Source organism: Zonotrichia leucophrys, chromosome 2, assembly GCF_028769735.1.
Source record: "Zonotrichia leucophrys gambelii isolate GWCS_2022_RI chromosome 2, RI_Zleu_2.0, whole genome shotgun sequence".
Taxonomy (NCBI): Eukaryota; Metazoa; Chordata; class Aves; order Passeriformes; family Passerellidae; genus Zonotrichia; species Zonotrichia leucophrys.
The window spans coordinates 150592882-150615734 of NC_088171.1; the positions used below are offsets into that span (position 1 = coordinate 150592882).

The following is a 22853-nucleotide window of genomic DNA, read 5'->3' on the forward strand; positions in this document are numbered from 1 at the left end:
CAGTCATTAGTTTAATCACCACCCAATAGTTTAGTTCAGTGCCAGGACAAGCAAAAGACTTAGGACAGAACAATGGAAGGTCTTTTGAGGCAAATCGAGGAATGCAGGAGGAATTGGAAGAAGCACGAAAAAAATGAAGGAAATTCCAGGAGACTCCAGAAGGTAAAAAAACCAAAAAAACCTAAATCAAACCAAACCAAACAAAACAACAACAAACCAACAAACAAAAACCCAAACCCAAACAAACCTAACCAAACCAACGGACGTCCCCAAAAAACCCCAAACAAACAAACAAACAAACAAAACCAAAAGAACTCCAACACAACACTCCCCCCCACCAAAAAAAAAATAAAAATAAAAGGGGTGAATTAGAAGCTGTGAAAGGGAGAGGAACATTATCTTTCCCTAAACCCTGACACCCCCATCAATCATCTCCATCACTTCAGGTCTGTTTGCCCCTTACAAAAGCAAAGGCAAAACCCAGTGTGGGAAAGATGGGACAAAACACACAAAAGCACAAAACTGAATCCACAACAAAGGGGTGGGGATAAACCAAGTTAATACTGAAAGCTGCACATGAGCAGCATAATCCTTTGGGTAGGAAAATCTTTTATTAAGAGGAGAACAGGAAGGATAAAGAGAATCTTTGCATGGAAAAATGACAGAGCTGATGTTTTCTGTTTGATATTTCCCTTTAATGGGAGTAATTTCGAATTTATCAAGCATGAAAAAATAGTGGCCATTGCCTACACCACGAATTAAAAAATAAAAATAAAAATAAATCCAATCTAATTATTATTTAAACTATGCAAGTCCTCAACACTCTTTCTCTAGAGCACATCCTTTTTGTTCAGGGACACACAAATATTCAGTATTCTTTATACCCACTTGAAGAAGAAGAAGAGGAGCTTTTGCCCATATAAAAACCTATAGAAGACCTTTGGGTAGCTTGTGCTACACATTGAATAGTAAATCCCATTTGTTGCTTGCCCTCAGATTAAGTGAGCAACCCTGGAAAAGAGGGGCTGCACTCCAAACCTGTCACCAGAATTGCACCTTTTTAGAACTATGATGCTGGGTCCTCAAAAGTAAATTCTAATTAGGGACACATTGGTCACTCAGCATCATTCATTCCCTATTCCGAAATAATTTCCCAAATCTGGAAGGACTGGGCATAACACAGGGTCATTTCTCACACTGACCTCAGCTCTTAACACATTTAAGCGTCAATCCTCTTTTCTAGGACAACATGGGTTGTCACTTTTTTTTTTTTTCTTATTAGTCACACCAAAATTTGTTGTTTCTCCTTTCTGGTGTGACCAGAAAAGCAGTCAGAAAATATGATTTTGCCATCATTTAGCAAAAAGCCACAGTTTTTGGCCTGACCTGACAGTGCAGGGTCTCAAGGACTGAACTTGTCTTGACCTGAGCTCATCTGAGTTTATTTCAGCTGCTGTAACAATGGTCTGGATGATTGCCACTGACTAAATTTGCTCTGGTTTTGTGTCAGCTCACAGAAATAACAGGTGACTGCTCTGTGTAAAGCCTGGATTAAAATGAGGAGTGCCTGAGTGCAAGCACAGGGGAACAGCAGCAATCCCAGTCTGTAACACAGCAGCGCTGCTCTGTGAACCAGGTAAGAATTTTGGGGAGGGTAAGGACTTTTTATAGACAAAAAAAAAGGCAGAAAACCTGAATAACTGGGAACCAGAAAAACCAAAAGTACCAGCAATAACAATTTAAATTATATTATTAATTAATCAGCTGTAGAAATTAGATAATTTGGACAGTAAGAGTGTGAAAAAATTCATTAGATTAATAAGAAAATTGGACTAAAACCACTGTGAATAAAAGAATAAAAACCACTGTGAATAAAAAGAATAAAACCACTGTGCTCCCTTTTGACCCCAACAAGTTTTGGGGAATAACAAAATGTACCACCCTGTGGTGCTGCAAGGCTGGGATGACTGGAAGATTCCAGGGACTCACTGCCAGGAAAATTGATGGGATTGATCTGCTGGATCCTCCAGTCCCCAGAGCACCTGCCCTGAGAGACACAGCCCTGCTTTGGGAGTGAAATATTGATCCTGACAGTGACCAAAACACCTCCCTGCAATCTCTCTCATCCTTGCCACTGTCACAGCTGCTTCTGGCACAGCTGCTGCCCCAGCAAAGCAAACACTGTGGGAGCTTTGCACACCGTGTTTGGCTGTTCAAAGGGCTGCTGACTGAAACCATCATAAATACCAGCAGCTCGGACATCCCTGCAATGGAGGCAGGGTGGGGATAAATTTAGGTGTGTGCCAAACCAAATGCTCAGGCTGTGATGAATTATTATAAGCCTTGCAACTTCACTTGTAATATTTTACCCAGAAACATTGGCTTTAGTCAAGAACTCAAGTCAAAGAGCAAATTTAAGCCTGGCTACTTCCCCAGGGTGAAGGGTAAACCAAATTAATTTTATAGAACATTTGTTGTCACGTTATGATATAATTTATTTTGCTTGTTTCTTCTAGAAATGCAGATTTACAGAACAAACTATTTGGCAATAACGGAGGTTTTTATCTGAGGAATAAAACCAATAAGAACCATAATGGGGCAGGGACACCCCAGGAGGGCTGCAGAAATACAAGCATTGAGTTTACACATTTTCAAACAAGTCTGGTAATTTATCAAAGCAAAGAAATGAATAAAAATAAGTAAATAAAAGCCAGCAGGCCTTTTTTAGTGTGTTTAAATCAGGCCATCCCCTAATTACCCCATTAAGGAGTGCTCTACACTCAGGATGTGCAGTAATGCTTCTGTCAGAGGACAAACCTGGAGACTGGGAATGAGCAGAGGGGTGGACAACAGGCTTGACACATCCTTTTTATCCAAGCATTCCTGTTTTCCTCCTCTCTTGGAGACTGGATGGCTAAAATAACTTGGGCAGTTGTTCCTAGGTCTTTAAAAAGGAGGTGCCAACATCATCTAAAAGCTTAAAGCCTCAAACAATGTCCATGTCCCATACTTTGTTATGGGGCATGGGGATGCTCAGGGCTCCTCTGTTTCACCCTTTGAAAACCAAATTAGTCATTCTGCATTACTGCACTCTAAAGACATTGCAACAAATTGTTTAATAATAAAATATTTTTGGGTTATATTTGAAGCATGAGGTTGAAGACATTCTAGAGGAATTGTTTTACCACATTCCAGTACCATGGATGTACAGAATATTTTTTTCTTAAAACATTTCCTCTGAATAAAATTGGGATTGGGATGGCTGTGGAGTCAGTCTTAAGGCTTTATAGGAAATAAAGGATTGTGCTTTTTAAAAAATTTTTGCTTGTCTGTCCTTATTCTCACCAATCTGGATTTCAAAAGCCAGAGTTTCACATTCCACCATACACACAGCTCAGACTGCACAGACACATGTTAACAGCAAAAAACTAAAGAGGGCAAAATTATTTAAAAAGGATTAAAAATAATCTGTTCATTGTTATTTTGCATATTGAGTAATCACAGCTGTGACAAGTAAATTGAATTAAAAATCACTCCAGTCCCTAAAAAAACCCAACAAACATTCCCACAAAATAGCCTGAACCCACTACTGAAGGAAAATAAAAATCATCACAAATACTGTGCACCTTCCCCAAGGCCTCAGACATTTATGTATCAAGCAGCACTTCTTTAAATGCTGAAAAAAACCACAAATGGCAGCATATAAACATCATATAGACAATCCCCAGGTGAGCAGATTCCTACTTACAGGTGTGTGCTAAGATCTTACAGCTCCAGTCAAGGAACCTTTTATAAAACCAACCATCTGTTGTCACAAGGAAATGAAGTATCCATGAAATCAGCATTTAATTAAGAAAGTCATAATATGGGATTGTATTAGATCACAGAAATAGTGAATTTTTAATGTTGGAAAGGACCTTTAAGATGATTAATCAACCAGCATGATGTTCACCATTAAACCACATCCTCAAGTGCCACATCCTCTGTTTTTTGAACACTTCCAAGGATGGAGACTCCACCACTTCCCTGGGCAGCCTTTTCCAATGCATGACAACCCCTTACATGATGAATTATTTCCTAATACCCAACCAAAACCTCCTCTGGTGCAACTTGAGGCCATTTCCTCTCATCCTGACGTTACCTGGGATAAGAGGTTGGCACTCACCTCACCACAACCTCCTTAGTTAATTGTAAGGTCTCCCCTGAACCTCATTTCCTCCACACCAACACCACTTCCAGCTCCTTCTGTGCTTCTTATGACACCAAATCTTTGAGCCAGCAAAATATTAAGAGGAGTGCCCCAGAAAACACAGCAAATTCACAGGCACAATAAATAAGGATGCACAGGATACAAGGCAAGCAAGCCAGAGTGTAAATCTGCTGCTGCATCCACCAGCATGGAAGGAATCGAGCTATAAAAGCCATAGGAAAGGTCATGAAAGAAGGGAGTGATTTTTATTAACCCCATTGATGAGAGAGGGAAGGGGCTGAAAAGAGCAAATATGATGCTTATGGGTACAAACAAAAGGATGGTGTCAGCTTTCTGTGTTTTATCTGACTTCATTATGTACAGCATTCTTTTGAAGCCAATCCCGTTCTTGTTTCACCCAGGAATTATTCTGAGTTTGTGTTTTCTAGGCATCTTTGCAATTTTACAATCATCCTACACTGTGCCAAGGGTAGTTTAAAATGTCATATGAGGTTCTTTACTCACGTTATTTATTTTTTTTCCCCCTGGTTTCTCTGAACACTGTTTTGTTTCTGCTTAGGCAAACTTTGATTTCAGCTAGAAACTCTATCCCTCCATGAAAACAGAAGGCAATGGGGAAAACAGTGAGCCATTCACACGCTCATCATAAATCTCTCCTCTCTCACAATAAACAGTCCATCATGTTCCAGCTCCCCCTCATGCTGATGATTTTCCCACTCCAAAAATGCCAGATTTAATGCCTCCTTCAGCTCCTACTCCCCTCTTTGTGCCCTCATCTGCACCATCATTTATGAATAAAAGGCTGCCTGGATCATCTTTTATTAAGCTACCACATTTTCTCCATAGGTCCAACAGCTCCTGCTGATGTTAATAAGACTCTGTACAGAGAAACCTCACAGAGGGATGTCACACCAGCAGCTCTGGAGCCTCTCACAGAATGGTTTGGGTTGGAAGATCATTTAGTTCCAATCTCCCTCCATAAATTCTCCTGTCCAGGTGTTAATCAACATGCAAAAGCAGCAGATTTGGCCATGGTCCAGCCAGGAGGGTTCCTGGTGAACTGTTCAGAGAATCCTGCATTATACAACAAAGAGAGAAGCTCTTTGCACCACAGCTTTATTCTCACAGCTTGTTAGTTTTAAGCCTAATCAGCATTGAATAATTTCTTAATGCTTTAGAAGATAATAAGAATTTAGAGATGAGCAATAAAAATTACACCTTGATTTTCACCAGTCCCCTCCAAAATCTAGGGAAAAGATCCACTTGAACACAGTCCAAGGCAAAATCCCCCATGAGCAGCAGACCTGTAAATAATGGAACCACACTCTGTGCAATTACCAGCAATAAATGACTTTTATCCTGGGTAGCTGTCGCCTGCCTTGAGGTGTAAGAGGAGGGATGAGAGAGGCAATCCACCAAGGTGCATTTTTCGGGAACACTGCCCATCTGCACAGGAATAATCTCCTTTTGCTGAGCAGGCACAGCAGCTCATGCATAAACCAGATCTTCCCAGCCCTCTCCATGTCGCAGCCCCTGCTGAATGCAGAGAGGGAAGCAGGTGCTGCTGTGGTTTTGTGCATTTCATTTGGATGGGTGGATTGGGAAAATTGCTCAGACCAGTCTAGGAAAAATGCTCTTTCTCTGAAAAGGAAATCCGGGCAATGGCAATAAAGAGATGCTCTGGATTTCTGAGTATAAACATAATGATAATTAATATACGTATACTTATTTTAATTTTTTTTTTCTACTTCACAATAACTCTGTGGCCTAGCAGCTGGATTCAGGAATACCTTCACAAGAAAATATAATGTGGTTTGCTTTTAACAGAATATAAGCATCACTGACAAGACCAAGCATTCCTTTTTTTCCTCTTTATTCATCATTTTGGCAGTTGACAAGCGTGAGAAGAGTACTCACCACATACTTATTTCACATCTAAACAATGAAGGAAAAAAACCTGGTCAGCAATCTTGAATGAGAGAGGAGTCCAATACTAAAATATTCAGTATTTAGTGAACTTTACATACTAGAAATAGAAAAGGAGGTGTATAACTGATCATATATTGTTGCTATCCAAATAAAATAATCTCTTAATTAGAATAATTAAATAATTTGGGTTGAAAGGGACTTTAATGATTGTCTAGTTCCAATCCCTCTGCCATGGGCAGGGAACCTTCCACTAGGGCAGGTTGTATCCTTACAGCTGTTACCTCTGTGTTGAAAGCTGGAGCAGGAGGAAACCTTCCAGTGGGAGCAAAAACTGCTGCAGCAGGGTCAGGAAACTGTGTCCCTGAATGGGGGTTTAGATAAATGAAAATCCCAATTTTTTCTCCACTTCATCTTTTTCCATGCCTCAATTTATATGTCTTTATAACAAACACACCAACACACAAGACACTTGAAAATTAAAAAAAAAAATACAAAGTGATTATTTTATATGGATAACAAGATGTTTTACATATTTATTTAAGAATGTCTGTGTAGTGTACACATATATATGTCTGTGTATATAGACACATATATATGTACACCTATATAAATAATTTATCTCTAATTATATATCTGGAAAAAAAAAACTCAGGTAAATGCTAAAATAATTCTTGTTGGTTGCACTGCTTGAGCAGAAAGAAAATGAGCCCCAGTGGCTTCATAAAAATTAGGATGAAACACAGCTGACATTTCCTTGGCTGTGACTAATGAGCCCTGAGCAGCAGCAGTGACGTGCACTGGAGCACTTCTCCCTCAGGCAGTGGCCAAGGCTCTGAGTGGGACTGGGATTACTGGGTGCCAGCATCACAGCCCAATCACAGCCCATCTCCCCAATTCTCCTGGCTCAGCACGCAAAGTGAGCTCAGATTTGGGAAGGGATGAGATCCAAAAGCCCACACCTGCCCATGCAGAAGAAATCGTGGTGGGAAGTGATGCGTTATTGGAGGTGGGTGGGTTTGGGAATGAATTTTGTGGGGAGTCAGCTAAAGCTGAGATCAGCTCCTGGAATTAGGGTGTCTCATGTGCCACCCATCCAGCCCAAAGGCTTTGGACACATCAAAATACTCAACAAATATTGTCCTGTATATTTCAGCTTCTATTTCCTTCCATAGCAATGAGCCATGTGGAATTTCCTACAAGGCAGGACAGGGAAAAGCAATCACCCTGAATTGCACCACCTCTGTCTAAAGCATCAATCCATCCCTTGCTTCTCCAGGGCTGGAAGGTGTGACAGTGTTCACAGAGGTCTTAGAATGAGGGAAGAGACGTGGATCTGACTCCATGTTTCAGAGGGCTTGATTTATTATTTTATGATATATATTACATTAAAACTATAATAAAAGAATAGAAGAAATGGTTTCATCAGAAGGCTAGCTAAGAATAGAAAGGAATGTAACAAAGGCAGCTGTCTCGGACAGAGAGTCCAAGCCAGCTGACTGTGATTGGCCATTAATTAGAAACAACTCTATGAGACCAATCACCGATGCACCTGTTGCATTCCACAGCAGCAGATAACCATTGTTTACATTTTGTTCCTGAGGCCTCTCAGCCTCTCAGGAGGAAAAATCCTAAGGAAAGGATTTTTCATGAAAATGTGTCTGTGACAAAAAAGGATCCTTCCCTCCTCAGGCAGGAGCTCTGTTGGGTGACACCTGCCTGGTCTGGTGCCCAAAAACATTTCCAGTGCCACAATCCAACCTCTTATCCCAAAACCATCAGTTCCAAATGGACCAGCTTCCCCCCAGCCCTGCTGTCCACCCCTTTGTCCAGCATTTTGCTGTGTTAAAACCAGCCAGGCAGCTCAGGGGGTGCACACCCAGCCAGCAGCTTGGAGAAGAGCACTTTCAAAGATTTATTTTTCTTTTTTTATTTCCTTATGACCACGTTTTCCATCCGTCATCTTCCTCCCCTAGGTACAGACCCGCCATGGCACATAAAATGCCAGAGGCAGCCGTGCTCTGCTGTAAAAACAGATGCTTTTTTAATTGTCCATCTCACAGGCATAATTGGTGGAACGAAGAAACTCATAAAATAGGCTGCAGCACACGTGCCAAGGGAGGCAGCTTTCCTCAGCTGCTGCGAGAGGGAAAAAAAATCTCCCTCTCCCAGCCTGAGAATGTAGCAATTTGCACAGATCCACTCAAATTCACTTTTCAGGGCTGTAATTAGCATGTTCTGGCCCTGTAATGCAGCAACCTTTACCCTGTGACCCCGCTGTCTCTTTTTATGGCTTGTTAGCAGTGTGGTCACTCAGGCATAGCCAAGGAAAGCAGATTCATATGGAGCCATGGGGCTGCTGCCATCCAGGGATGGGAGTGCCTGGGTAAAGTGCATTTCCTCACCTACCTAAAACTAACATTTCTTACCCTATTCAGAGCATTTCTATGCAGGAGAAAAGGTTATTTTTTTTTTCCTTTTTTTTTTCACCCTTGTCATTTGCTCATTGCGGGAAACCTTTTCTCTTGTCAGCTCAGTCAACTCTAGAATTAACCAGGATGCAAAGAGCCTGCACTCCCAGGTCTGTGTGAAATCATATTCAATAAAGATGATTAACAACCAGAATGCTGGTGAAAAAAAAAGAATTAAAAAAAAATTAAAAGGATCATGGCTTCCTTTTATTTAAACTTGGTTTGGTGTCTGACTTTGAACCTTTCATAATAGACTGCTACCCAACTTTGTGATTAATTCACTGTAGAACCTTAAAAATTCACAAGGCTTCTTTTCTCCATCTGTAAAATGAAGAAATAAAACTAGGACCTAGATTTTCAGCATTTCTACTGAGGCTTTTAAAATGCCTGTTGCTATAGTACTGTGAAATCTTTTTACAAATGAGTCTGAAATATTACCAGCATTCCAAGAGGTAATTACAAAAGAAAAAAAAAGAAATAAATCACTATTTTTTCTTGTGTCCTTTACAACCTTTAAACCTGGATTTGTAATTGAAGTGCAAACTGACCTTTATAAACTGTACAGCATCAGTAAAATACATTATTCTGCAAGGCTTGGGGGAATTTTCCATGCTCAGCAATTCAATAATCTCACTTGCTTTCATTTCTGCTCTCCAGACAATGTGACATAGCTGGATTTTCCTTCATACTCCAGTGGCAAATCAAGCAGGAGAGACTGAGGAGCTTTATCAATGTAATAATCTAAATCTCCTGTCAACCTGCTGCTGTCACCTGCTTTTTTGGCAAATAACTCAGCTGTCTTGCCCACCTTCTCAAACATCTCAGCAGTTAATACGAACCCATATTAAATCCCATTTGCAATCTGCTACCTCAGAAGGTTCAGTGGTCTATAGAGAAATGATCCATCAGCACCAGCTGAAACAGCTGAGATGATTTTATCTCTAACCTGGCTGTAAAATTACACAAATGCACTTGTGTGCAGTACCATGAGCACAGCCAAAACTTCAGGCACAAGGCTTTGCTACAGGGTAATTCACTGAAAGGGAAAGAAAAGGGCACAGTGGGAAAATCACTGCAATCCTGCACTGAACAGGAAGGTCCCAAAGTGGTGACTCCACCAAACTTTCAGTTCTTGGGAGCCCATGCACAGACAATCACTGAAACCCTGCTCTGCCCCAGTCAGCTCTGCTCCCTGCAGTACAACCCCAGCTTCTGCTGTTTCAGAGGAGACTGCATTGTCAGGGCTGCAGAATCACAGAATTCTAATTGGAAAAGACCCCTAAACAATCAAGTCCAACTCTTAACCCAGCTCTGCCAAGCCCTAAACCAAATTCCCAAATGCCACATCTGTGTGTCCTTTGCATCCCTACATGGGATGGGGAATCAGCCACTGCCCTGGGCAGCCTGTTCCAATTCTTGAAAATGCACAATATTTTTCTTAATATCTAGTCAAAACCTCCCCTGGCAAACCTTGAGGCTGTTTCCTCTTATCGTATGGCTTATTTGGGAGAAGAGATCCCTCACCTGTTTACAGCCTCCTGTCAGACAAGGTGTGCCCTGAGCCTCCTTTTCTCCAGGCTGAGCCCCCCCAGCTCCCTCAGCTGCTCCAGAGCCTTTCCCAGCTCCTCCTTGGACACATCCCAGCCCCTCAATGTCTTTCTTGTTGTGAAGGGCTCAGAAATAAACCCAGAATTTGAGGTGTGGAATCTGCACCCATGCTTGCAATTGCAGTGCAAGGCTCTCGCTCTCTTCTCATCTCCTTCTTTCCACCGGGGACAAATTCACCTGAAAAAGTGACACCAATTTACCTCCCCCCATCCCACAGGCAGCATCCTTTGTGTTGACCAAACAGTAACTTGTGCCACCCCTTTTTGGTTTTTTACACCTTTTGGTCAGTCCCCTCCATCAGCCTCCTCTGGAGCCCTGAGGTCCTGCCCAAAGCCATGCTCAGAGACACATCCAGGAGGAGAATTTTGACTCAAGGGTGGCACAAGCTCACCAGATCAGCTACATTCTATTTTTGGCCAGGATTTTTCAGTTTGCACCTCCTGGGATTCAGCGTCAGAAACAAAAGCTGCTGCTCCACCTCCTGCTGCTGTGTTTGTATTTCTCCCCAGGTTTTGCCTCCAAGAAGCAAGACTGGACTCCAGCCATAATCACCTCCTCTCAAGGCAACAGATTTTTCCATTTTTTGCCCAGAAGGGGGTATATTATAATTTATAACACCCTCCAAAAGGGTGTTAGACAAGACTTTGGCACACAGGGTTAACATTTCCTGCAGCTTAAGGGAAAGAAAAGGAGAAATACAACAGAAACAAAACACTGGTGAATGTTGTACCAAGTTTGCCTTGTCTGCACCTTTCATAGCATCATTGTTGCCGTGGGACCAAGTGGCAGAGCACTCATGGCACTCAAAACCACTCAAACTTCATGGAACTGTTTACTGCTGCAAAGAGCAGGGATTCAAGTGTGCAGTTTCAACTTTCTGTAACTGTTTACTGTATCAATACTAAAAAAATAACTTCAAAAGGAGGTTGAAAATTCCCCCTCAGCTAGTTTAATCCCTAAGGATGTACACTGGGGAAGTAAGATTTTTTTTTCCCATTCATTATCTTCAATCTAGAAAGAAAATTCCTATTTTTTGACACTGTAATCTAGGAAAGAAGCATGACATTACTTTTTCATTATTCTGCAAGGCTGAATGCATGAAGATCACAGGATGCAAACAGGGAAAGTCTCCATGTACAAATTGCATCTGTGTTTTGTGAACAAAGAATATAAGCAGACAGCAATAAAAAATATCCTGGTAAACACATATAAATCCCCTTGAGGTTTCAATTATTTAAAAATAAAACACATCTGCTTGTTGAACACTTGACCTTCAGCTTTGTTATTCAAGAAGATGTTGTGGACCCATGGCTGATCACAATTATTTTCTGGAGTAAATCTGTTAGTTCACATGTTATATGACAAAAAGCTGTGCCATTAGTAACAACCAATCAATATTAAAAATCTTTTCCTTTTCCTTTTCCTTTTCCTTTTCCTTTTCCTTTTCCTTTTCCTTTTCCTTTTCCTTTTCCTTTTCCTTTTCCTTTTCCTTTTCCTTTCTTCTCCCTCTTTTCATTCTCCTTTCCTCTTCTCTCATTTTTTTCTGTTTTCACCTGGAATTATCCACTTCGATTTCTCCAATACATTTTCCCAAAGACCATCCTGATCTGCCTTACCCAGTTTCACTTCAAACAAGGCAGGGAAAGGGGTTTAAACCAAATTCCCTATGAATTTCCAGCTCTAGTGCAAGGTGTCCCTGCCCAGGGCAGGGGGTTGGATCTGGATGAACTTTAATGTCCCACCCAAGCCACTCTATGGCTCTATGACTTCCCTCTGACCTCACAGCAGTGCTGAACTTGGAAGTGTTATTTGCCAAAAAACATCTTCTTGCTCGGTTTAAGCACCCAATGTCCACAAAAATGACATAAAGATCTGTTTAACCCCTGGTGTGCCTCCTGCAGGGGGCAGATGTGGGGGGTTTCTGCTCCAAGGGTTTATTCCTGATGGAGCAGAGTGTGAAAGGAGTCAACCATTAAATGACTGCAGGAAAAATGCAGATATTCATCCCAGAATGACTCCCCCAGCAAGCAACAGATTGGCAAATCCTTGTAATCTGCTCTGAGATTGGACTCTATTTTCTTTCTTTCTTTCTTTCTTTCTTTCTTTCTTTCTTTCTTTCTTTCTTTCTTTCTTTCTTTCTTTCTTTCTTTCTTTCTTTCTTTCTTTCTTTCTTTCTTTCTTTCTTTCTTTCTTTCTTTCTTTCTTTCTTTCTTTCTTTCTTTCTCTTTCTTTCTTTCTTTCTTTCTTTCTTTCTCTTTCTTTCTTTCTCTCTCTCTCTCTCTCTCTTTCTCTCTCTCTTTCTCTCTCCCTCCCTCAAGCACAGCAGACCTTCCAGAGGATGCCAATTGCTCCCACAGACATCCTGCAGAAATGTGGGATGGCTCAGTCACCACAAACATCACTCTGCCATTGCTCCCAGCTCTGTGGGCAGCACCAGGCTCAAAGGATAAACCAGACCTTACACAAAACCAACACAAGGACCCCAACAATCATTATTACACAAAACCAGCAGAAGGATCCCAACAATCATCATTACACAAAGCCAACAAAAGGATCCCAACAATCATCATCATGCCTGGGTTGCTGTGCCAGAGCCCTGGAGGAGCCCCTGGAAATGCTCAGCCCTGACAAATGCTCACTCCGGACAGGAATTCCCAAACAAACCTCATCCCACAGTCCCTCTGGCCAATCCACATGAACTGCATGGCTCAATTTGGAACTGATGGCATTAAAAACTCACCATAAACATGGAGTTGTCCTATCCCCCATTCAAGAATTTTTTTTTGGCCTGAATAAAATTTATAACACTTGTAAATACTTAACCAGAGGGAAGTAGCTCCAGTCAAGATCTCAAGTCATTAGATAAACTTCCTGCCTGTGGATATTACAACCCAAATATAAAATTATTTTCCCTCTGCAGGCTATGCTAACTGAATGTGATCTTGTCTTGCACTTTCTATAACTCTGCAGGAGGAGAGAGGCAAAATATCTGAAGCTGGTTTGTTTTTCAAGGTGAGGGAGGATGAATTTTTCTCTATTCCTTGAAACACGAATTTTTACCTAATCATATCCCACATTTCATTGCTAATACATGAAAATGTCAAAAGATGTAAACTCCAAATTAAAAAGCTACTATTTTGGTAATATTAAGAAGGGAAATTTGCATACTTTTTAATGATTAATCTCAGAAAGGCTCCTGAAAAATTAGCAAAACTATTGTGGTGCCCAAGAGATGAGAAGGAACATTTTATTCTATTTATTTCTTCGTCCTTCTGTCACCCACAAAACAAAAAAATAAAAACAACATCAGTGTGAAATCAGCTTTTCCCAGATAAACATCTAAGAATAAATTTATGAAAAAAAAACCCAAACATGACAATATTGTTACCCATTGCCACACTTCTGGTAACGTAAAATTTTCATGCCACAAATAGAATGCTCACTGGGGGATGCAGTTGGCTTCCAAAATGCAAAATAGAGGAGCACAGAAGATAGAGGAGATAAAGAGAATGTCTCAAAAACTGATAGCTGGATGGTCGTGGAGCCAAGCAAGGATTGTTGGTAATAATATGCTGTGAGAAAGAAAAGGATGTGGCTACAGAAGGAGCCATGCAGAGGCAGGGCAGCACTTTTCTGGGAAAAATATCCTGGTTTTGGCTCCTGGAGATCAGCAAAACTCAGCACAGTGCAGGCACAGGAATGAGGTTGGGAATGGGGGACAAATTCTGGGGGGGGATCAAGACCATCCACGATCCCTGAAGGCTCTGACCCATTTCCAGACAGGTCTAGAAGAAAAGGCTGTGCATGACAACTGATTTGCATAGAAAGAGAGAAAATAGCAAGGAAAACTTATCTATAAAAGGGAACCCTGTGAAACCTGAGCATGGACACACCCCAGGATCCTGGACATTCCATCAGCTGGATCAAAGCTGGAGCCAAGATTGGTGATCTCTCTTTCTCTTTATCCCTTTCTCCCCATGTTTAATTCATCTCTCTTCCTTTCCACCCTACCCCCTTATCCAAACCCACTGCCTTTTGCTTAGACAGGAAGTCAGGGATTAAGTTATACTGATTTCCATGCTAAATTTACAATTTATTAATGAATCTTTGTAAGCTTGTGTGGATCCTCTGACTTTTGTCGTTCCTTTTGGCCACAAAGATCCACAAATCTCAGGTATTCCCTTCCCCTTAAGGGTGGGATGCCACAAGAGCAAACAATTTTTAACCTGGGACACTAAAGGGGAGAATGGGGTGAGAAGAATTATTTTTCCAGTATCTAGTCTCTGGCAGAAGGCAAAAAATCATCTCATTGTTTACCCAGATCTGTGCTCCAAATGGCATAAAGGCCATGGGACACTGCTGCAGATCCTTGGAGCAGATGTGCAAGGATGTGGGCTCACACAGTGGTAATTTCTGCTGCTCCTCACCCCCCTTGGAGATCTTGCAGCCCTGGTGTTCAAGCCAGGGGGCAAATCTGCAACCTGGAGATGGGAACAAGGATGTCTGGGCAGGCTTGGGCTCCAAATCAATGCAGTTTTCACCAGCATGGAGTGTGCTGTTCTCCCCTTGACTCTGCAGAGCTCTGAGAAGGAAAACCAGGAGGTCCTGGTGGACAAGCAGCTGTCCATGAACCAGCAATGCCTTGTGGCCAGGAAGGCCAATAGGAACCTGGGGTGCAGAGGGAAGAGCATGGCCAGGAGGTCAAGGGAGGTGATCCTGTCCCTCTGCTCAGCCCTGTGAGGCACATCTGGAGTGCTCTGTCCTGTTCTGGGCTCCTCAGGACAGGAGGGACGTGGAGCTCCTGGGGTGGGTCCAGTGCAGGGCCATGAAAATAATTAAGGGACTGGAGCATCTCTCTTAAAAGAAAAGGTTGAGGGAGCTGGGCTTGTTCAGCCTCAAGAAAAGGCAGCTGGAAAGGGGATCTCATCAGTTTCTGTCAGGGTCTGCAGTGAGGGGTCAGAGCATGGACCAGGCTCTGCTCTGGGATGCCCAGCAATGGGACAAGAGGAACAGGCAGGAGATGAATCCCAGGAAGCTCCACCTGAATGTGAGGAAGAACAACACAACCCACTGTGGTGCCTTCCAGCCTCACTCAGGCTGGGATTTTCTGTGATTCTCTGACCCACCACTGCACTGAGGAGAGGACAGAAACCATAAGCTGAGACATGAAAGCATTAAAAAATTACATCAAAGCATTAAAAAATTACATAAACAGCAGCAGCAGCAGTAAGAGACCTTCAAGACATTATTGATTATCCCCCAGATGCCACCATTCCTTGTCATCTCCTGGAGGATCCATCCCTTGCCACAACAAATAATTCCTCCATTACTAAAGGGTTTGAAATTCCCAGCCTACATCCACAACCCATCTTGACGTGGGAAGACACTTTTGCTTTGACCAAGGTTTCTGGGCACCTCAGAACTCTGGCAAGGACAATTTGGGGAGAAAAACACTGAAAAGCAAAACTTTGCTGACAGATTGATTTGTAGTGGCCATTAGGAACTGCTCGAGCATGTGAAGGGATACTCCAAGGACCTCTCTAAGCAGGGCAGGCAGTTCAAAAGTGTATGAATTTATCATCATTGGAGATTCTGCAGTTCATCACCAGCTTTTGTAATTTATCACAGGGATGTCACATAGCTGGAGCTCTGGGATTCTTAAGGGTGAGATCTGTCACATAAATACAGTTATTAAGGCAGAGAGTGTATTATACAGTTAAATGCAAATGTTGCAATCTGGCAACCCATTTTTACTGCCAAAACCTAGAAGGTTTTTCCTGTCAGAAATTGATGCCAGTAGCGATAAATGGGGGATAGATAAAGTTAATCCCACTGCTTTGAGTTGAACAGGGAAGGTATTACTTTGAAGGGTTTAACATATTAACGGAATCAAAACGACATTTCAAAATATTTATGGAAATCTCTTTTTTTTTTTTTTAAATCTTTTACAAGCAGTATAACAAAACCATATAAAACATTATTAAATTCTACCCTTAATTAAACATGCTGACACTTAAAAGCTTCTGTCTGATTTACTTTAACAAATCTTCTTTCCGCAAATTATGACTTTAAAACATCATTCTGCTCTAAATGAATCTGAATGCCAGAGGAATTTAAATCTTTTTTACAGATGCTTTAAAAAAATAATAAATTTAAGCTATACCTCCAACTTATCAATCATAATGGTGAAAGGAGAAGGAAAAAAATACTCATAAATTATAAAAGTAACTGAGGAAAAAAAGTCTTTACTGTTTCATGTCAATTCAGAAAAACTGAGGGCCATGGATCCATCCACCTCTGCAACAGGTTGGTGAGGCTTCAAACCATGAGGAGAACTATTCAACCTCCCTGGAGCATCCAGAGGAACAGGGGAATGTCCAAAGGTCCCTCTGGTCCAGCTAAGGTACAAATGACCCCACAACTCCCCCCAAAATGGGTTATTAGATTTCTTAGAGCAATATGAGTTGGGTGGGAACAAACTGAGTCACCTCAATTTTTCACCCTGAAGGTGAAATTCCAGTGCCACTTCCCTCCTTTGAATCAGGGGGTCACAGAGTGCCACCTGATTTTCATGTCATATTTTCTGAAAAATCTGTTTGCCAGGATTTCTTCTTCTGGGAAGCTGAGAAGCCTCAGAAAAAAATGGAAACAACAATTATCTGATTGCTTCTCCTGTGTTTTGCTGCTTTGGAATGTGGTTGGAGATTGTTTATCCAGCATGTGAATTGTTTTTACTTAATGACCAGTCATGGTCCAGCTGTGTCGAGGCTCTGAAAAGAGTCACGAGTTTTTCATTATTATCTTGTTAAGCCTTCTGTCTGTATCCTTTCTCTATACTTTAGTATAGTTTATTACAGCATTCTTTTATATAATATAATATCACAAAATAATAAATTACCCTTCTAAGTACATGGAGTCAGGTTCATTATTTCCTTCCTGCCATGGTGGACCCCGAAAATACCACACACAGAGTGCCATTGAGTTGTCCCAGTGTGCCACCACACCTAATGCTGCCATTTCAGAAGGGAAAGAACAGCAAGTCTTGTGCCAAAACTGCCAACCTGTCTCAAACACTATGGGGCACCCCAACAGCTCCAAGAGTCACCAATCACATCCTGGGTTGCATCATGAAGAAGTGTGGCCAGAAGGTTGAGGGAGGGATTGCTCCCCTCTGCTGTGAACTCGTGAGACCCCACCTGCAGTGCTGGGTCCAGCTAAGGGGTCACCAACATCAGGAGGACGTGGAGCTGCTGGAGTGAGCCCAGAGGAGGCCACAAAGATGCTCCGAGGGTTGGAGCTTCTCTGCTTTGGAGCCAGGCTGGGAGAACTGGGGGTGTTCACCTGGAGAAGGCTCCAAGGAGAGCTCAGAGCCCCTTCCAGAGCCTAAAGGGCCTCCATGAGAGCTGGAGAAGGACTTTGGAGAAGGGATGGAAGGACAGGAGAAGGGGGAATAACTTTGAAGTGAGAAGGGCAAGCTTAAATTGGACACTAGGAAGAAATCCTTGGCTGTGAAGGTGCCGAGACCCTGGCACAGGTTGCCCAGAGAAGCTTTGGCTGCCCATCCCTGGAAGTGTCCAAGGCCAGGCTGGATGAGGCTTTGAGCAACCTGAACTCATGGAGGGTGTCTCTGTCCATGGAAGGGGAGTGCTGGAACTATACAGAATTCAAGGTGCCTTCCAACGCAAACCATTCCATGATTTTCAGACTTTAACAGAGTCCAGAGACCAAGAAAATGTAGGCAATCACCTTTAGGTCCTTATCCATAAGAGGTTGTAACAACCTGTGCCAGGCAAGACTCACAGATGAGTCCAATCTGTCACAAACTTTCTGATTCTATCCTGAATGTCAACAAATGTGTCAAAAAATGCTTCTACAAATCCAGCAAAGCACCTTAGACTGAACCTGAGAGCCCTGAAGAGTTCGTGGCTTCAGTCTTGGACAGGGATGTCTCTCTTCCCAAAAGCACCCCAAACTGACAATACTTCACCCCAAACTGACAATATTTCACCCTAGGTTTCCATCAATTTTAGGGTGGCAAAATAAACTGATTAATTGATTTTACTGCTCCCTAAAAATCTGCTGGTGATGACGCAAATTTCCTGGGGAAGAGTGAGGAAGATGGAATTCCCTTCAATCCCAGTGGAGAATATGGCAATCTATATATGCATGCCCAAGGAAAAGAAGTGCTCAGTGAAGTTAATATTTGACCAAAAAACAGATAAGAGCAGCAATGTAAAAGCTGCACTTTCAGTCTCTTCCAGGACTGTTGAGTTGTCTCACCCTGAAGCAGCTCAGATCTCAAACTCACTTTCCCCACTTGGAAAATGCTTTGGAACTCCTTTGTGGCCATAGGAACTCTCTGCCATGCATCACGTTAACCAAGATTTCATATCATTTCAGCCAGAAAAGCAGGTTTGTTCTCTCACACTGTACAGATGTAGAGCTGAGCCTTCTCTCAGGTGCAAGAAAAAAAATCCTACATATTTCAATAATGTGCACTTAAAAAAAAATAATGCCAGTGGGAAAAGTGAGGTGAAAGCTAAAAATCTTTTTTTTTTTTTCAAATCAGGAGAAATCAACACTTTTTTTACTAAATCTCATCAGTGCTAAAAGCCCCAAAAATATCCCTCTTATAATTCCTACTTACACAGGCAAATTCTTCTGCTAGTGGCTAGTCAAGAAGTGAAGACTCATGGGTTACATCCCAGACACACCTGAAAATGGTAAAATGCTGTGATTGTGACTCAATGCTCTTATTCCTCTTGACCTTGCAGTGACACAAGGTGAAATGTCCAATAAGGTGACAAACTCAGGTGACAGTCAGCAGTGCAGGAGCCTGGTTTGGAAAGCCTGGATCTCTTCTGCAGCCACCCAGTGTCCAAGGAAAAGACATCAAGGACCTTTCACTGCCCCTTCAAGCTCAGATTCATGGCTCCCAGGTGGTCAGCAAAGGCCTCTTGCAGCCTGCATGGCCACTTTGCTTTTCTTGAGATCACAATAAGACAGGATCAGGTTGTGTGAAAATGAAAGATTCCTAATTTTTTTTCTTCTTCTACCTCTCAGAGAGCATTATCCAGGTTACAGGGAGGCTTTCATTTTCACTTCCACTTTGTGGAAGATGTTGGGAGACCAAAGAGCTGCACCAGTCAAAAGGAAGGAGATTGGTTTTCATTGTCTTTTGGAGACAGTGCTCTACCTGGCTGTTTAATTTGATTTGCCTAAATTAAAAACTCATTACCTTCAGTGCCTGATGTTGGAGAACCCCCTCATCCCACACACTCTGGCTAAGGAAGCAGATAAATGCCTTTGAAACCTGGATTATTAAACCAAAGGTCAGAGAGAAAACAAATCAGTCGATTTTTCCTGCATCACTGGAGAAAGCCTCAGCTTTGCCTCCTGGCCTTAGCTCCTCGTTCCAGTTCCATCCACCTTTTTTCCCTTTGCTCCCACTCCGTTCCCAATTAATCCAGGGTCAGTTGCATTCAGCCAAGAGCTTTGTATGGGCATTTACATTTCACTTGCCAGCACATCCAGCTCCAAGCATGCAGCACACAAATATTTGTGCTGGCTCTGGGAAGAGCCTCGACCAGCATTATTCACTTTGAGTCTGATGTATACCCTGCTCCCAGCAGCAGCCAAGTCTGTCTCACTGACCAGAGCTGGCACTCCATGTGGGATGAACTCTCCCAAATTTACTTGCCACAGATACAATCCTTATTCTGGAAGACTCGGCTCTCAAAAGCAGAGAAAACATTTCAGAAAAGGGAAGAGACCCAATTTGACAGTAAAAATCCTGCCCTCATCTGATGCCTTTGTGAGTCCTGTGCTTAAGAGGCAGAAAGTCTGACTGAATTTGGCAAGGAAACAGGTAACTTTGGGGGATTTTTCTGTTTTATCAGGACCCTGCAGCTAGGTAAGCAAACACTTCTGCAGTTTGCAGCCCAAAGTAGCTGAATGTCCTGTGTGGCAGAACAATTCACCATTAATCCCTATTCCCAAACACTCTGCCTTCCCTCATCTGCCTAATTTTAGGCAGCCTCATTTTAGGCAGAGTGACAGCCACTTAACAAGGAAGCAGAAATTGTGGCAATTTTACTACTTAGACACCCAAACCCATTATCCTTCTCCTAACAGCCAGGGCTATAAACCTGCCAAATGTTCCCTCACTGCTCCCATCTCCAAAGCTAGAGGGTGTTCAAGGAGAGCCATGCATCAGCCTCTGAAGGAGAGGGGTCAAGAGGCAGAGGAGGAAGATTAAGCTGTGATTTGCAGCCGTGGAAGCAGAAAGCACTGCCCCAAAGGTCTCACCTGAAGAGCTGACCCTCCTGAGCAGAGATCTATGCAGCCCTGCCAGCTCTAGTGATTCATGGCACGCTGATTTTTGCTGGTGCAGCTCTCAGGAGGGACAAGCTGAAGTTCTTGTAGAGCACTCGGGGATGTTTTGCCTGGTGGTGAGAAAGGGGGGCAGTGGAAGGACACGTCAGGGTGTGAGAGTCTGTATGAATTTTCCCTCATCTGCCTCACCATCGTCATTTGGGGACCACTGAAGAGAAAATCCCCCCTGTCTGAAAAATCTCTGGCTCCAAAGAAGAAAGTTACACATGCCAAAGGCCCCGAGAGCTGAGAGCACAGTGCTAGATTATTGTTTTCACCGGTGTTGTTTGCTGTATGCTACACTGAGCCCAATGAGAAGAAGAAGAAGGCACCGTGCCCATTTTGCACATTAGGTCTGGAATCCTCCCCACCTCTCAGCCTGGCTGGTCTCCTCCTAAGCTTCAGGGTGGTCCTCCTCTAAAGGAAGACCCCTCTCTCCCATTCATAACCACTGTGACAGACAAGTAGAGATGTAAGAAGCCTCTCCATCAAGGACTGAGACATGACACCCCCATGTGAAAAGGCCCCTCTGCTCCTTCCAAGGACTGGGACTGAAACCCCCAACCCGGGGCAGGTGTGTGGGGGAGGCAAGCTGGCCAAACCAAGATGTTTGCCTGAGATGTTGTGACCACTGGACCAAGAAAACAATGGCTCTGGTTTACTGCAGAGAACATGGACTACCTGTTACATCTATTCCTTATTGTATCTGTTGCCCCTCTACTTCAGAATCATCATAATAAAAACCTCTGAGTTAGCTAGAGATTTTGAGATCTCCCCGACGTAACAGGCGGATCCTCGACTGGACTGGACCAAAGGATTTCGTCTCTACGTTTGGTAGCTCTATCTCCCTCTCTCTCTCTCTCTCTCTCTTTCTGTTTCTCTTTTCTCTCTCTTTCTCTATCTTTTTCTCTCTCTTAATCCCTCTATTGCATTTTGCTGTGGTCATTCAATAAAGGTGCATTTGTTTTGAGTATCACTGCAAACCCCCTGTGCCGTGTTGGTTTTTTGCACCCTGAGATCAAATCCACGAACCATCACAAAACCTGTTCATAAGGACAGATCGTGACACAGGGCAGGATGACAGACAGGGAGGATTGAAGGGAAGGGAGCTGCTGGTCCTCCTCAGCAGCGCACCCTGGTTCTGCTCTGTATGGAGATACAAAAATCCAAATGGGAGAAGTGGGAGATCCATTAGGCAACAGGGAGAGGGGATGAACCAGGAGACAGCTGGAGGAATTCTGGGGGTGATGGCAGGGGTAGGGAAGCGCAGTTAAAATTTTAAAAACCTGCATTTAACTATCTGGACAATTAACAATAATTCCAAGATCAAAAAATAATTAGTGCAATTAGTGCCTTATGCAACTGTTTATGTAACTGCTCAGGAAAGAAGAAAATTATCCAGGCATGCTTCTGGAGTGCTCTGAAGAGTCAAGGAATTGATTCTTTAATTAAAAATAAAAAAAATTAGTTTAGGAGAGCAAACACAATATCTGCATGATGCAGAGTCTTTTCTGGGTTAAGGATCTCCAGCAGTTATTAAGGTGCTTCATGCTGCAAATTATTTTGTACATGTAAACATCTTTCCTGATTACATCAATCTCCACAGGCTGACTTTTTACTCTTACATCCTCTCCAATCTCCTAAATTTACTTTCAAATCTTCTGACTATTACTATTTTTAATCCTCTGGTTTGCAAAACAGGGTATATGTGAATTAGGGCAGATCTGATGCCCTGATGGAAGCAATGGATTGGAGAGAAAAGGAGAGACATTGCAAACAGGTCTGAGAGTTTCTATTGCATAGAGAAGGTCAGTCAAGTCCATCAGGCAAATAAAGAAATAAACCCCAAATTCTCCTCTTTCTTCACAGCCAAATCTCAGCAGTCACAGCAGCCACACACATGAAATCAGAGACATATCCCAAACAGTTGATTTTTGCCTGCAAGCTGCTTGAAGGGAGGCACCTTTAATAAACTGTGCTGCATTTGGAGAAGTCATTTGAATTCTGTAATTAGCAGACATACAAGGAGAGCTAACTGTGTGTGTTTGTGTGTACACAGCTCTGGAAGAGGGAGTTTAATGAACTGTGTCCCCTGCAACTGCAAATCAAGTTTCATTTTGTCAGTGCTGAGCCACGTGATGCTGTGATGCAGCTTCCAACACCACAACACACTTTTCCTCCTGTAAAATATCCTCTCCCTCTTTTATTTTTTCATAGAATCATGGAATGGTTTGGGTTGGAAGGGTCCTTGAAGATCACTTGGT

General features: G+C 42.6%; 1 protein-coding gene across 7 annotated transcripts in view; it reads right to left on the reverse strand.

Annotated features, from left to right (window-relative positions):
• The window catches only part of TSNARE1 (t-SNARE domain containing 1), a 471893-nt gene that overhangs the window by 285279 nt on the left and 163761 nt on the right, over positions 1-22853 (reverse strand). The gene's annotated exons all lie outside the window — the stretch shown is intronic.